Genomic DNA, 17,683 nt, shown 5'->3' on the forward strand with positions numbered 1-17,683 from the left:
TACTAAAAATAGAAAAATTAGCCGGCCGTGGTGGCGCGTGTCTGTAATTCCAGCTACTTGGGAGGCTTGAGGCAGGAGAATCGCTTCAACCTGGGAGGCGGAGGTTTCAGTGAGCCGAGATCGCACCATTGCATTTCAGCCTGGGCAACAGGAGCGAAACTCCGTCTTAAAAATAAAAAAATAAAATGAAGTATGTATTTCGTTTGCCGAATATAAATTTTAAATGTAAACAAATCTACAGTTGATTACACTCGTTTAAATTTTATCTGCTTGAACTACCAGTGTCTGAGAGGGGTGCATTAAAATCTCCCAAGTACATTTATCAACTTAATTATTTGGCTGCATAGTTCAGCCACATGCTTTATTTCAAAGCTATATTACTGAGTGCATACATGCTCATAGTCATTGTATATTTCCCTCGATCTCTTGACCATTTACTGGTACATAATGACCTTTTCTTGAAATGAAAAGTTTTTACCTCTGCTTTTTTTTCTGGTTCACATTTGCTCAGTTTACATTTTCCTGTATTTTTATTTTTGAATCACTCTATCTTTTTGGTCTAAATGCATTTGCTCTAGATAATATCTTGGCATATATGTGTTTCTTAAAATAATCCAATCATTGAATCTCTTTTTCTGATTCTAAAACAGATGTTGTAAGCTTCCTCTGTACAAGGCCAGATAGTGAAATATTTTCAGCATTGTGGGCCATCTGGTATGTTTTCCAACTACTCAACTCTGCCGTTATAGGATAAGAACATTTATAGACAATATGTAAACAGGTGGGGTCCCTATGAAATTTTATATTCTGTTGGGCCCTCAGGTCACAGTTTGTGGAAACTGGTTCTAGAGTGTAATCTATTTACATTTATTATAGTTAGTGTCATATTGGGACTTATATATCTGTCATCATAGTCTATGTTTTCTATTTCTCCTTCTATTTTTGCTTATTTTTTTCCTTCTTTCCCATCTTTCACCTGGTTTGGAATTTGGATTTTGCTCCTATTGTTATCCTCCCTTCAACTTTCCTGCGATAATATTTTTAGTTCCAGATTGTGATTAGATTTCTTTTGTAGTATATCTTTTCTCTTTCATGTATACTACACATTCACAGTCACAATGGCATATTGCATTTCGATTTACTTATATATATTTCAGTATTTATTGTCACCTCTGTTTCTTTCCTTTCATCATTGTTTCCTCTCTTAAGGCTTTGGCAGAGTTTATTAGATGTTTGATCGGTGTCCATTAGTCTTTTCTTGAAAGTATTACTCAAAGAGATCTATGGGCACTATGTATATCTTGCCTGGATTTGGGGGTCACACTTTGTTTTTTTCACAGTGGTTTGCCCCTTAGCCTACAACTTCTAGTTTTTGGTATTACAGATGACAAGTCCAGTATTAATTTACTCTTTTAAAAAGTTACTTCCCTCTCCAGATGCTATACTCATTTTCTATTTTTTTTAAGATCAGGATATACCTAGCTGTATATTCCTTAATGAGTCCCTTCTGGAAACCCCCATGTTATTTTCAGTAGGTACACTCTGTTCAATTATTTCCTTAATGATTACTTCTTCATCTGTTGATTTTTCTCTTTCTGGAACCCCTATTAATTTCAGGGTCTATGCTCAAAGTTCCTCAGCTTTTCTAGCCAGATTTACATATCTTATTTTAGTTTTATTTTATTTTTAATGGACATATAATTGTACATATTTGTGAAGTACAATGTAATGTTTCAATACATGTATACATCGTTTAGAAATCAAATCGGGGGCCGAGCCCGGTGGCTCACTCCTGTAATCCCAGCATTTTGGGAGGCCAAGGCAGGCAGATCAGGAGGTCAAGAGATTGAGACCATCCTGGCCAACATGGTGAAACCCCGTCTCTACTGAAAATACAAAAATCAGCTGGGCGTGGTGGCACGCGCCTGTAGTCCCAGTTAGTCGGGAGGCTGAGGCAGGAGAATCACTTGAACCCGGGACGCAGAGGTTACAGTCAGCCAAGATTGCACCACTGCACTCCAGCCTGGCGACAGAGCGAGAGACTGTCTCAAAAAAAAAAAAAAAAAAAAAAGAAAAGACAAAAGGAAATAAAAGAAGTAAAATCAGGGCAATTAGCATATCCGTAATCTTAACCATTTTTTTTGTGATAAGAATATTCAAAATCCTCTTTTCTAGCTATTTTGAAATATACAACACGTTACTGCTAACTATATTCACCATGGTGCACTATAAAGTACCAGAACGTTTTTCTCCTGGCTAACTGTGACATACTCATTGACCAACCTCACCCTATCTCTCCTCCCCAGTACCCTCCTCAGCAACTGGTAACTGCTCTCTACTTTTATGAGATCAGCGTTTTTAAGATTCCACATATAAGTGAGGTTATGCAGTATTTGTCCATCTGTGTCTGGCTTATTTCACTTAAAATAATGTCCTCTAGGTTCATCCGTGTTGTTGCAAAAGACAGGTTTTTGTTATTTGTTATGGTTGAATAGTATTCCATTGTGTACATGCACCACATTTTCTTTATGCATTCATTCACTGATGAACACTTAGGTTGATTCTACATCTTGGCTACTGTAAATGGTACTGCAATAAACATGAGAATGCAGATATGTCTTGGACATAATGATTCTATCTCCTTTGGATATATACCCAGTACTGGGATTGCTGGATCATACAGTAGTTCCATTTGTAACATTTTGGAGAACCTTTATACTATTGGCCATAATGGCTGTACTAATTTACACGCTCATCAGCAGCATATAAAAGGTCGCCTTTCACCACATAGACACCAACGTTTGTGGGGTTTTTTAAAAGGTCTTTTTCATAATAGCCATTCTAAAAGGTGCGAGATGATCTTATTGTGATTTTGATTTGCATTTCCCTAATAATTAGTGTAACGTTCAGCATTTTTTCATATACCTGTTGGTCATTTGTATGTTTTCTTGTGAGAAATGTCTATTCAGATATTTTGCCCATTTTTAAATCAAAGTATTTATTTTTTTGTTATTGAATTCTTTGAATTCCTTATAAATTCCAGATATACATCATATCCCTTATCAGAACATTGTTTGCAAGTATTTCTCCCATTCTGTAGGTTGTAGCTTTGCTCTGTTGATTGTTTCTTTTCCTGTGCAGAAGCTTTTGAGTTTGACTTAATCCCATTTGTCTATTTTTGCTGTTGTTGCCTGTGCTTTTGAGTTCTTATCCAAAAAATCCTTGCCTAGACCAATGTCCTGAAGCATTTCCACTGTTTTCTTATAGTAGTTTCATAGTTTCAGGTCTTGCATTTAAGCCTTTAATCCATTTTGAGTTGATTTTTGTATATGATGAGATGTAGGGACCTAGTCTTATTTTTTTGCATGTGGAGATGAAGTTTTCCCATCATCATTTATCTTTTGAGATTTTTCTTCTACGTGATCTTCCAAGGATGTAATTTGTGTTTGGGAAGTATTATCCCGTCTCATTCCATCATTTAAATGTTTTAATTCACAACTGATATTTTTATTTTTCACAATCTTTTAATGCCATAATTGAATTTCTTTGGTTTTTTTTTTGTGGGGGGGACAGAGTCTTGCTCTCTTGCCCAGGCTGGAGTGCAGTGGTGTGATCTCGGCTCACTGCAACCTCTGCCTCCCGGGTTCAAGCAATTCTCCTGCCTCAGCCTCCCGAGTAGGTGGGATTACAGGCACACGCTACCATGCCGGGCTAATTTTTGCATTTCGTTAGTAGAGACGAAGTTTCACCATCTTGGCCAGGCTAGTCTCGAACTCCTGACCTTGTGATCCGCCCACGTCGGCCTCCCAACGTGTTGGGATTACAGGCATGAGCCACTGTGCCTGGCTGAATTTCTTTAAGTGTTTTTTTATTAACGTATTTTTATTGTCATCCATCTCTGCCAGCAGCTTCATTTCACTAGTAACTTGCTCTCTTGCTTTTTCATTCTTTACTTGACAATGGGTCGTCTTAAGGGAATTTTTACTTTCCTTTGCTTAGTCGTGGATATACTTATTATCAGAGCTCAGATCAAGCTATACGGTACCTTAAGCACTGGTAATGGTGATTGTGTCGTGTGGCATGGTAGTCTTTATCCCTGTGCAGGTCACTAGTCCTCTGTGGCGATACTCGTATAATGTATTTCTGCCCTCTGGTCTCAGTTGCAAAAATTTCCACTCTGTCCCATTAGGCATATAGAAGGCTCAAAGCACCTTATAAACTTCCGTAGCCCAGTGGGAGCTAGGGACACCACTTCCCATCCTGCAGGAGGACTCACAGATATTTTCTGGCTAAACTCTTTCTAGCAGCTTCTCACCCCTGACTGGCAGATCATGAAGCTCTAGTCTCAGCAGATAGGTACACAGTCATCCTCTAATTTTGTGAGGACCCCAGCACACAAGGGGCTTAGTTTTTATAGTCTTGGAGTTTCATAGATCTTTCTGCCTCAGCGGCAATCTCGTAAATAGAGTAGACTTGTAGTTGGATTAGAATTGGGAGGTGAGGGTTGCACAGATAAATGTTAAAGGCGGCATCTTCCCACAGCCTTTTTCCTGATTCCATCAACAATTCCTCACAAAACCCCTCCAATTTGTAAATGCCTCCAGGTCATAGTAGTAAGTATTTGTAGAATTTGTGATTGACAGTTTTCCGCCCCCAAACAACTGCAGACACTCATATTTGGAAACTTGAAGATAACTCTATTTGAAAGTAAACTTCTGGGGCCAGGCGTGGTGGCTCATGCCTGTAATCCCAGCACTTTGGGCAGCCGAGGCGGACGGATCACCTGAGGTCAGGAGTTCGAGACCAGCCTTGCCAACATGGTGAAACAACATAGTAGAAATTTTAATCTCTACTAAAAATACAAAAATTAGTTGGGCATGGTGGCGGGTGCCTGTAATCCCAGCTACTCGGGAGGCTGAGGCAGGAATCGCTTGAACCCGGGAAGCGGCGGTTGTGGTGAGCCGAGATTGTGCCACTGCACTGCAGCCTGGGAAGCAGATCGAGACTCCATCTAAAAAGAAATAAATTAAATAAACTTCTGAGAAAATAAATTTCCTGACATTTCCTTAAAACCCATATGATTTCAGTTATCATAAACTAAATTACATATAAATTTTAATTGTTTATCTTCTTAATAATTAGAGCAGGAAAGTTTTAAATTGCAGGCAAAATAGAGGTAAAGTAATATTTTTTTACCCCCAGAGACCTGGAAATGAAATAAAATATTTTACAACTCTTCAGGAAAAGAAAAGTGATACTTTGTCAAGTGTCAATGCAGGAAGCAACATAAATGAAAACAAAAAATAATGAAATATCCAGTGTTCATACCAGTATTAGTCTGTTCTCATCTTTTTAATAAAGACAGACCTGAGACTTGGTAATTTATAAAGGAAAGAGGTTGAATGGACTCACAGCTCCACATGGCTGGGGAGGCCTCATAATCATGGTGGAAGATGAAGGAAGAGCAAAGGGACATCTTACCTGGTGGCAGGCAAAGAGCATATGAGAATCAAGCAAAAGGGAAGACCCCTTATGAAACCGTCAGATCTCTATGAGAACAGTATGGGGGAAACAGCCCCCGTGATTCAATTATCTCCCACTGGCTCCCTCCCACAACACGTAGAAATTATGGAAGCTGGCTGGGTGCGGTGGCTCACCCCAGCACTTTGGGAGGCCAAGGCGGGCGGATCACCTGAGGTCAGGAGTTCGAGACCAGCCTGGCCAACGTGGCAAAATTCCGTCTCTACTAAAAATACAAAAGTTAGCCAGGTGTGGTGGCACATGCCTGTAATCCCAGCTACTCAGTAGGCTGAGGCAGGAGAATCGCTTGAACCTGGGAGACGGATGTTGCAGTGAGCTGAGATTGTGCCACTGCACTCCAACCTGGGTGACAGAGCGAGACTCCATCTCAAAGAAAAAAAAGAAAAAAAAAGTATGGGAGCTACAATTCAAGCTGAGATTTGGGTGGAGACACAGCCAAACCATAAAAATAGCTCATTTTCCCCAAAGCATGTATTCTTTAGAGTGATAGAAAAATGGACCCCTAAGAGGACGGTGTTTAACCATTTTGCAGAAAGTACCTTCTGGTAGCTACTATAATGTTAGGCCGCTTTTTCCTGGGATCCAAAATTTACTGTAGCATTTCATTGACTTACAGCTAGTGTGACCATAGATTTTGGATTTTCTAGAAAGTTTTAATTTGGAGGATTCTGTAATATTGTCCAGCCATATTTTGTAGCACTAGGTTCAGAAATATGACCTGTATGTTGCCTTTGAATTTTGTGGCAGAGTTTCTTGAAGGTTATAGAGGATGAACATCTATTAACTAGGTGATGAATAGGTAATGGATTTCGAACCTCTAGCCTGTTTAGCAATTCCTTCCATGTAAAATGATCTTCCTTTTATGAAAATCTAGTCTTGACAGTGATATAGAAAAAAACCCGTAATTTAAATGGACAGATAATTCCCTAATGTGTTACCAGAGAGGTGGCTCCATTCCTGTTGTTCTCTGTTCTGACTTACCACTGAGAAAATAATGTTTAATCTCAATTCTAAAGACTTGCAATAAGTGAAGACCACAAATCACTAAAAACTTCCGGGGTTTAATATAACATTTTACTTTAATGTTCTTTTTGCTTCTTTTCATTTAAGCTTTCCAGTGACCTAGCATGTTCAGGCATGACATAGAATAACTAAAGAAAGAAGTACACTTAATTGAAGTTCATAAGAATCTATCTGAAAAGGAATTTTCCACCTGTTGTAATTTACTGTGTTAAATATAATATGTTTTATAAATATAACATGTTTTGGTTGCATTTTAATTGCTTGTTCAGAAATACATCAGGGACTAACGTAATAGATGATATGAAGCTGTGTCGTCTACTATAGTAGCAACTGGTCACAAACGATTGCACATTTGTCATGTGGCCAGTTGAAATAGGAATGTGCTGCAAATGTAAAATGCATGCTGGATTTTGAAGACTTAGTACAAAGAAGATAATGGATAATATGACGTTAATACATTTTATATCAAATACATAGGAAATGACAATATGTTAGATTATATTGGGTTAAATCAAACATGAATTAAAATAATTTCAACTATTTTATGTTTTTATTATGGCTATTAGGAAACTCTAAATGAAATAACTAGCTTATGTTATATTTCTATTAATCAGCACTTGGATAGAGAAAATAGATTTTTAAATGACTTAAAGGACCAGTTGATAAGAAGCTTTTTGCTGTTATTATCTCTGTTAGAGAGGATTTCAAGAAAGACTTGGGCTACTCCAGAAAAGCTAGTCAGCTGCTGGTCCTCCATCAGAAAAATGCCAGTGTCAGTGTGCTGTAGACAGGCCCCAGGTCACATTTTACTATTTGTGACTTATTGTGTTTGACTCATATTTAGTGCTCCATAAATGTTTATTGAGTTAGTAATGACTTACCGTTGTAATTCATTGGCTTGAGATTCAGAAATAAGGAGTTTTATTTCCAACTCCGCCCCAACTAGCTCTGCGATCTTGCACAAAACACATCCTCTTTCCATATCCCTTTGTTTTTTTTTTTGGAGGGGGACAGAATCTTGCTGTCTCGCCCAGGCTGGAGTGCAATGGTGTGGTCTCGGCTCACCGCAACCTCCGCCTCCCGGGTTCAAGCAATTCTCCCTGCCTCAGCCTCCCCAGTAGGTGAGATTACAGGCGGCCACCACCACACCTGGCTAATTTTTGTATTTTTAGTAGAGATGGGGTTTTGCCATGTTGGTCAGGCTGATCTCGAACTCCTGACCTCAGGTGATCTGCCCGCCTCGGCCTCCCAAAGTGCTGGGATTACAGGCGTGGGCCACCGCACTGCGCTCGGCCTCCTTATCTCATTTTGTTTCCATCATAAAATGAGAAGGTTTAATGTGATGACTGAATAATTTTCAACTCAGACATACTGTGGTACTGTTATGCGACTCTGTGTTGCTGGTCTACTAGGCAGTTAGAATGTCCATTTCTAAAGTGGCAAATAAGCTTCTGCTTTAGTCAGGATTTTATTTTGCATGTGTCTACCCTCTGATACTGATTATTCTTTTTCTTGAATATGCTAACATAGGTTTCTGGAACCTGCAAAGAGCCACTCTTCTGTCATCCTTATCTAATAAATAAAATATTCTCATCTCTCAGTTTTCTCTCTCCCCTGTCTACAAAATTAAACTCTTTGATTATCACCCTTCTTGGAATTTTAACTTTGATTTTGCATTAGAATATACCCAGCTTCTCACATGAAGAGTCTCGGTTCAGATGAGAAGATGAGGGCTTTGAGGCATAGTGATGGCTTACTGTGATGCCTTACCTTATTTTAACCTGATTGTCTCTCTTAGCTGAGAGAGCTGGACAGACTCCATTTTTGTTTCTTCTCTCGCAGTCCCCCTTATCCCCCTCCCTCAAGGACATAACTAGTGCAAGCTGACTCCAAGCACGTCCAGGAATGCAGTTACTGATAAGATATAGAGGCAAACTGAACCAGCAGCTCCTGGGGATGCGCTCGGTGGGTGGTACCCAAAGCCCCTGCGTTATCTCTATGTGATAGTTTAAGCCCCTGCACCTGGAACTGTTTATTTTTCTGGAACTGTTTCTGTAACCATTAATCTTTTTAACTTTTTGCCTGTTCTGCTTCTGTAAAAATCGCTTCGGCTACACTCCCCCTCCCCTATTTAGACCAAGGTATAAAAAGAAATCTAGCTCCTTCTTCGGGGCCGAGAGAATTTTGAGCTCTAGCCGTGTCTCAGTCGCCGGCAATAAAGGACTCGTGAATTAATCTCGTAGTGTGGCATTTCTCTATAACTCGCTCGGTTACAATATTACCAGATGACACGGAGAACCTGTCATAACTTGGGGCCTTAGTTTATTACTCCATGGAATCCATATAATAATACTCTATGTGTTTCTGCTGACCTATGTGAGAGAAAGTTCTCATCTGGCACCCATGCTTTCAAATGGGAGATAAAGAGGAACTAGGCTGGGTAGAAGGTACCAAGAAAGAAAGGAGTCTTTTAAGGAGATCATTCAACACCTTTATTTTTCCTCTTCATTCGTGTTTCAAGCCCCATTATGTTTATTCGCCTATGCATGTTCCCCAAAGCCACGTTCTCTCATCTATTTCCCGTAACGATGGAGAGGACTGGAAACGCTGTCGAGTACTTTGAGCTCCTCAAGGAGTACAAATTGCTTGTTTCTGTACATTAACGAATTCTCTGACTTTTTCACACTTAGTTCCTTTCACTAAGAAGCTAATAGGCTGGGCTCGGTGGCTCAAGCCTGTAATCCCAGAACTTTGGGAGGCCAAGGTGGGTGGATCACGAGGTCAGGAGTTTGAGACCAGCCTGGCCAACATGGTGAAACCCCGTCTCTACTAAAAATACAAAAATTAGCTGGGCGTGGTGTGGTGGTGGGCGCCTGTAATCCCAGCTACTCGGGAGGCTGAGGCAGGAGAATGACTTGAATCCGGGAGGCAGAGGTCATGGTGAGCCAAGATCGTGTCTTTATACTCCAGCCTGGGCAACAAGAGCAAAACTGGAAAGAAGCTAATAGTTCAGGAGTAGATGCCACATACAGATACAAATAACAGCTTCGAAACAAAGAACATATAAGAAGTGCCAGTAGAATTCAGAGAAGACAGGCTAGAGGCATGAAGGAAAGCTTCAGGAAATACTTGAACATGGGAAGAAAGAGAAGCGAGTAAAGCATTAAAGGCAGAAGGAAGAATGTAAGAAAGGGAATAAGGCAAAAGTAGGAGCCAAGTTAGTGGAACAGCTGCTACTCCCATTTGAATTGATACTCAGTCAGGATTAGTAAAATGAACTTTGTAAAATTACTTTAGAGTTTCAAGGGAACTCTAATGGGAAATCCTGCAGATGTGAAAGATCCACAGTGTGATGGCAAGAGCTGTCGACAGGGAGAGGTGGAGCAAGATTGCAGAATAGAAGGCTCCACCATTCGTCCCCTGCACAAGGACATCAGGTTAACCACTACTACACAGATAAAAACACCTTTATAAGAACCAAAAATTAGATGGGCACTCATAGTACCTGGCTTAACTTCATATGGCTGAAAGAGGCAATGAAGAGATAGAAAAAAATGTCCAGAATCGCCTACGCGACCCCTCTTCCACCCTGGGTAGCAGCTGCGTGGTACAGAGAGACTTTCTGGGAGCGGAGAAGGAGAACACAGCAACTGTGAGGCATTGAACTAAGTTTCATCCTGTTAAATCAGGAAGGAAAACTAGACCAAACTCAGATGACACAGAAGGAGCATTTAAACTAGCTCTAGCCAGAGGGGAATCGCCAATCCCAGCTATCTGAACTCGAGTGCTCGGAAGCCTCACCACTGAAAGGCAAACTGCTGTTGGTCCCTAAGTAAACATGAAAGGCAGTCTAATCCATAAGATCTGCAACTCATAGCCAAGTCCTAGTCTTGAATTAGGCCCAGAGACTGTGGACTAGAGAGGCACACAGCATACCAAGACATCAGCTGGGGCAGGCAAGGGGGTGTTGGCATCGCCACTCCCCTGACCCCAGGCTGCACAGCTCACAACTTCGAAAGAGACCGCTTCCTTCCACTTGAAGAGAAGATAAGGAAGAGTGAGTAGGACTTTGGCTTGCATCTGGGATACCAGCTCAGCCACAGCAAGATAGGGCAATGGTCGGAATCAAGAGGCCCCTGTTCCAGGCTCTAGCCCCAGATGACATTTCTAAGCACACTTGGACCGGAAGGGAACAAGCTACCTTGAAAGAAAGGACCCGGTCCTGACAGCATTCATTATTTGCTAATTGAAGAGCCCTTGGGCCCTGAATAATGAACAGTGATACCCAGGTACTATGTTTAGGGCCTTGGTGAGCCTCTGAGACTTGCTGGCTTTAGGTAAGACTCAGCATATTACTAGTTGTGGTGGCTATGGGACAAAACTCCTTCTGCTTGAGAAGTGCAGAGGGAAAGGCAGAGGGGACCTTGTCTTGCACTTTAGGTACCAGCACCATTATAGGGGGTTAGAGAGCCAAGTGGGCTCCTAGGGTCCCCAATTCCAGGACTTGAATCTTTGAATTTTTTTTTTTTTTTTTTTTGAGGTAGAGTCTCATTCTATCACCCAGGCTGGAGTGTAGTGATACGATCTCAGCTTACTGCGACCTCTGCCCCGGGCTCAAGCGATCCTCCAACTTCAGCCTCCCAAGTAGCTGGGACCACAGATGCGCACCACCTCACCCAGCTAAGTTTTTGTATTTTTGGTAGAGACGGGGTTTCACCATGTTGCCCAGGCTGGTCTTGAACTCGTGAGCTCAAGCAATCCACCTGCCTCAGCCTTCCAAAGTGCTGGGATTATAGGCATGAGCCACTGTGCCTGGCCTGGGACTTGACTCTTGAATGGCATTTCCGGACCTGTCCTGGGCAACATGGATACAGTAAAAAAAGTAAAGAAACAACCCACAGACTGGGATAAATTATTTTCAAAGTACCCGTCTGACAAGGGATTAATATCCAGAATATGTAAGATGCTCAAATAACTCTATAGGGGAAAAAATGTAATAATTTGATCGAAGAATGGGCAAAATATTTGAATAGACATTTCTCATAAGACATACTATGGCAAATAGGCATTTGAAAAGGTGCTGAACATCATTGATCATCAGAGAAATGCAAATCAAATCTACAGTGAGATTTCTCACCCCAGTTAAAATGACTTACATCAAAAGGACAGGCAATAACAAATGCTGGCGAGGATATGGAGAAAAGGGAACCCTTCCACACTATTGGTGGGAATATAAATTAGCACAATCACTATGGAGAACAGTTTGGAGGTTTCTCAGAAAACTAAAATGAGGTACCATATGATCCAGCAATCCCACTGCTGGGTATACACACCCAAAAAAAGGGAGATCAGTATATTGAAGAGATATCTGCACTACTATGTTTGTTGCAACACTATTTACAATAGCTAAGATTTGGAAGCAACCTGTGTCCATCAACAGATGAATGGAGAAAGAAAATGTGGTACCTAGACACAGGGGAGTACTATTCAGCCATAAAAAAGAATGAGATCCAGTCATTTGGAACAACATTGATGGAACTGGAGATCATTATGTTCAGCAAAATAAGCTAGGCACAGAAAGACAGACATTGCATGTTCTCACTGATTTGTGGGATCTAAAAGTCAAATGAATTAAAATCATGGGCATAGAGAGTAGAAAGGTGGTTAACAGAGGCTGGAAAGGGTAGTGGGGGATGATGGTGGAGGCTGGGATTGTTAATGGGTACACAAAATAGAAAAAGTAAATAAAAACTATTTGATAGCATGATAGGATGACTATAGTCAATTATAATTTAATTGCACATTTTGAAATAAGTTAAGGAGTGTAATTGGATTATTTGTAACTCAAGGTCTAAATGTTTCAGACGATCGATACCCTAGTCTCCGTGATGTGCCCTGTTCTCCAGGATGTGCTTATTTCGCATTGCATGCCTGTATCAAAACATCTCATGTACTCTATAAATATACACAACTACTGTGTACCCACCAAAATATAAAAAAACTGGAAAACATTTAAAAAAAAGAGTTGTGGGCATTATTGTATAAGCACTGGAGGAAATGAATGATTTTGAGCAAGGACATGGCATGGTCAGACATGGGGATTGAAAATCGCACAGTTGCAGGATCATTGAAAAGAATGTTTTGAATACCAATTTAAAAAATAGAGAAATGCAGTTATATTAATTGCATTTCTATGGCGTTCCTTGGACTGAGTTCCTAAGTTTGGGATTTAGCCAAATACGGATGAGTTGAGGTCCTCCATTATGAATATGTTCTGATTAAAACAGTATTATTTCATATTCTTTGATTTGTTGTTTATCCTGAAGAGCAGGTGTATTTCTGTTCCCTTATTTTCTTTGTAGTTTCCATGTAGATTCCCGTCTTCCCGTTTTTGCACCCTCCATCCAGAGAAGATTCTTGCCCGGTCCCTCCCATCTAAATTATTTTTATTCAACCGTTTCCTCATGAGTGCCATAATGTGAGGCTTCCAATTTAAGGCAGTTATCCTGCATTCTCAGCATTTCTTATGTTCTCACCAAAATACAAGAGAGATTCAGAGAGGGGATGGAATCCTTAACGTAATTCAAAGTAAAGCTAACATCCAACCTTTTGCCAGAAGATGGGAAGAGTTTCTACTAACAGTACTGAAAAAAAAATTGCTATTGGCAGCAGATTTGAAACACTTTGCTGCTTGAGAAACCCACCAGCCTGAAGTGAAATATTTATCCAGCCCCCATTTCTAGTCTTAATTTGTCCCAAGGTCTTACTCAGCAGTCAGTAAACTGAGAAATTGATTCTATATGTTCTGAAATTGCATTCTGAAGAGGCTATGGCAATAAAATCTCACTCTGGCTCACATCCTCCTTCCTCCAATGAACGGATAATACACATAAAATTATCTCTTTGTACATGTATTGTAAGAGTATAATCCCTATAAAGTATCATTGTGCCCAGGTTTTCTTGTGGAATAAGTATCAATTATCTACTTGCACAATATTGCTGTGTAACAAACTACTGTAAAACCGGTGGCATATAACAATACCCAATAATTTCTCATGTGTCTGTGAGGTTCAGTTGATGTACTCTGGGTTTACCTGAGCTTGCTCCCATACCTGATGACGGGCTCTGCTCCTCGTCTCCTTTTCTTTTTCTGAGACAAGTGTGTTAGCTTGGGCATGTTTTGAAGTCAACAGCAGAGGGCAACAGCAAGCAAGAGGATGCACACAACGAGTCATGGAAAACTAGGCTTGGAATGGACACGTTGAAACTCTATTGCATTCTATTGGCCAAAGCAAGTCATAAGAGGAAAAGCAAAATCATGTAAGGGTAGATTCAGGAAGGGGTAAAATAATATGGCCATCATTGCTATCTACCATAGGAAGGCATTGCATAAATGCATAGGAATTAGCAATCATTGCATAAAAAGATATAACGGTGGCTCACGCCTGTAATCCTAGCACTTTGGGATGCCGAGGCGGGTGGATCACCTGAGGTCAAGAGTTCGGGACCAACCTGGCCAACATGCTGAAACCCTGTCTCTACTAAAAATGCAAAAATTAGCTGGGCGTGGTGGCATGTGCCTGTAATCCCAGCTACTCGGAAGGCTAAGGCAGGAGAATTGCTTGAACCTGGGAGGCAGAGGTTGCAGTGAGCCGAGATTGCGCCACTGCGCTCCAGCCTGGTGACAAGAGCGAGCATTCGTCTCAAAAAAAAAAAAAAAAAAAAAGGAAAGAAGAAAAAGACACAAAGTTGGTAGAAGAAAAAAGAAAGAGAACTAAAAAAAATCTTTCCTATATAGTTATTAGTTTTGATAGCTGTTTTATGCATACTTTAAAAATTATACATTTTCGTAGTTTGCCTACAGTTTGTTGTGGAAATGGTTAAAACAGTTTTCCATTTAGTGAATAGCACATTCTCTTTCTACTAGTTTATTTTTAACAGTAGAGAAATACTAATATCTTTTTATTGGCGTTTGTATTCGTACGAGTAATGCTAGGCTGTGCTGACTCCACAACAATCACAAAATAAAATCTCAGTGATTTAACATAACAAAGGTTTGTTTTCTGATGAATGAAACTTCTATCTGGGTGAGCAGAGACTCTTCCATCCAATACCTTATGGAGCCAGGCTTCCTCCATCTTGTTCATTTCCTTGTCAACTCGTGGTTGTCAAGGTCACTGTGACAGAAGAAAAGAATGAAAAAGCCACATGAGGGCATAAGTGCCTCAACCTTAAAATGATGTGTATGTTTTCTGCACCCGGTTCACTGCCCAGAGCTAGTCAATTTTGAAACCATCTCAATCTGATTATAAAACAGGCTATAAAATATAGGGAAACACATAGAATCTTTGTGACCACTTCCTATGGCACATCTTTACATCTACATATACTTGTGTAATTACCTCGTTAAATACATGATTGTAAGGTTTTAATATCTGGTAGGATATAACTTCCTCTCATTAATCTTCTTCTAAAATTATCTTAGGCTGGAGATGGTGGCACACACCTGTAATCCCAGCACTTTGGGAGGCTGAGGCGGGTGGATCACCTGAGGTCAGGAGTTGAGACCAGCCTGACCAACATGGAAAAACCTCGTCTCTACTAAAAATACAAAATTAGCCGGCCATGGTGGCACATGCCTGTAATCCCAGCTACTCGGGGCTGAGGCAGGAGCAACACGTGAACCCGGGAGGCAGAGGTTGCGGTGAGCCAAGATGGTGCCATTGCACTCCAGCCTGGGCAACAGGAGCGAAACTCCGTCTCAAAAAACAAAACAAAACAAAAAAAAAGGAAATGTGTTTTGAAGGTATTAACAACTAGTATTTGTTTTTTTTTCTTTTTGTGTGTGTGTCTTCCTCTAATTATTATTTATTTTTTATTATACTTTAAGTTCTAGGGTACATGTGCACAACGTGCAGGTTTGTTACATATGTATACATGTGCCATGTTGGTGTGCTGCACCCATTAACTCGTCATTTACATTAGGTATATCTGCTAATGCTATCCCTTTCCCCTCTCCCCACCCCCTGACAGGCCCCAGTGTGTGATGTTCCCCATCCTGTGTCCAAGTGTTCTCATTGTTCAGTTCCCACCTATGAGTGAGAACATGTGGTGTTTGGTTTTCTGTTCTTGCGACAGTTTGCTGTGAATGATGGTTTCCAGCTTCATTCATGTCCCTACAAAGGACATGAACGCATCGTTTTTTTATGGCTGCATAGTATCCCATGGTGTATATGTGCCACATTTTCTTAATCCAGTCTATCATCGATGGACATTGGGGTTGGTTCCAAGTCTTTGCTATTGTGAATAATGCCGCAATAAACATACATGTGCATGTGTCTTTATAGCATGATTTATAATCCTTTGGGTATGTACCCAGTAATGGGATGGCTGGGTCAAATGGTATTTCTAGTTCTAGATCCTTGAGGAATAGCCACACTGTCTTCCACAACGGTTGAACTAGTTGACAGTCCCACCAACAGTGTAAAAGTGTTCCTATTTCTCCACATCCTCTCCAGCACCTGTTGTTCCCTGACTTTTGAATAATCGCCATGCTACCTGGTGTGAGATGGTATCTCATTGTGGTTCTGATTTGCATTTCTCTGATGGCCAGTGATGATGAGCATTTTTTCGTGTGTCTTTTGGCTGCATAAATGTCTTCTTTTGAGAAGTGTCTGTTCATATCCATTGCCCCCTTTTTGATGGGGTTGTTTGATTTTTTTATTGTAAATTTGTTTAAGTTCTTTGTAGATTCTGGATATTAGGCCTTTGTCAGATGGGTAGATTGTAAAAATTTTCTCCCATTCTGTAGGTTGCCTGTTCACTCTGATGGTAGTTTCTTCTGCTGTGCAGAAGAGAAGCTCTTTAGTTTAATTAGATCCCATTTGTCAAGTTTGGCTTTTGTTGCCATTGCTTTTGGTATTTTAGTCATGAAGTCCTTGCCCATACCTATGTCCTGAATGGTATCGCCTAGGTTTTCTTCTAGGGTTTTTATGGTTTTTGGGTCTAACATTTAAGTCTTTAATCCATCTTGAATTAATTTTCATATTAGGTGTAAGAAAGGGATCCAGTTTCAGCTTTCTCCATATGGCTAGCCAGTTTTCCCAGCACCATTTATTAAATAGGGAATCCTTTCCCCATTTCTTGTTTTGTGTCAGGTTTGTCAAAGATCAGACGGTTGTAGATGTGTGGTATTATTTCTGAGGGCTGTGTTCTGTTCCATTGGTCTATATCTCTGTTTTGGTACCTGTACCATGCTATTTTGGTTACTGTAATCTTGTAATATAGTTTGAAGTCAGGTAGCGTGATGCCTCCAGCTTTGTTCTTTTGACTTAGGATTGACTTGGCAATGCGGGCTCTTTTATTTGTTTATTTATTTATTTATTTTTAATTATACTTTAAGTTTTAGGGTACATGTGCACATTGTGCAGGTTAGTTACATATGTATACATGTGCCATGCTGGTGCGCTGCACCCACTAACTCGTCATCTAGCATTAGTTATATCTCCCAATGCTATCCCTCCCCCCTCCCCCCTCCCCACCACAGTCCCCAGAGTGTGATATTCCCCTTCCTGTGTCCATGTGATCTCATTGTTCAATTCCCACCTATGAGTGAGAATATGCGGTGTTCGGTTTTTTGTTCTTGCGATAGTTTACTGAGAATGATGGTTTCTAATTTCATCCATGTCCCTACAAAGGACATGAACTCATCATTTTTTATGGCTGCATAGTATTCCATGGTGTATATGTGCTACATTTTCTTAATCCAGTCTATCATTGTTGGACATTTGGGTTGGTTCCAAGTCTTTGCTATTGTGAATAATGCCGCAATAAACATACGTGTGCATGTGTCTTTATAGCAGCATGATTTATAGTCCTTTGGGTATATACCCAGTAATGGGATGGCTGGGTCAAATGGTATTTCTAGTTGTAGATCCCTCAGGAATCGCCACACTGACTTCCACAATGGTTGAACTAGTTGACAGTCCCACCAACAGTGTAAAAGTGTTCCTATTTCTCCACATCCTCTCCAGCACCTGTTGTTTCCTGACTTTTTAATGATTGCCATTCTAACTGGTGTGAGATGATATCTCATAGTGGTTTTGATTTGCATTTCTCT

General features: G+C 40.5%; 1 protein-coding gene across 1 annotated transcript in view; it reads left to right on the forward strand.

Moving 5' to 3' along the window:
* Positions 1-17,683, forward strand: part of LOC134809307 (uncharacterized) — a 205,540-nt gene that overhangs the window by 18,325 nt on the left and 169,532 nt on the right. The gene's annotated exons all lie outside the window — the stretch shown is intronic.

Source organism: Pan troglodytes, chromosome X (assembly GCF_028858775.2).
Source record: "Pan troglodytes isolate AG18354 chromosome X, NHGRI_mPanTro3-v2.0_pri, whole genome shotgun sequence".
NCBI classification, from domain to species: Eukaryota; Metazoa; Chordata; class Mammalia; order Primates; family Hominidae; genus Pan; species Pan troglodytes.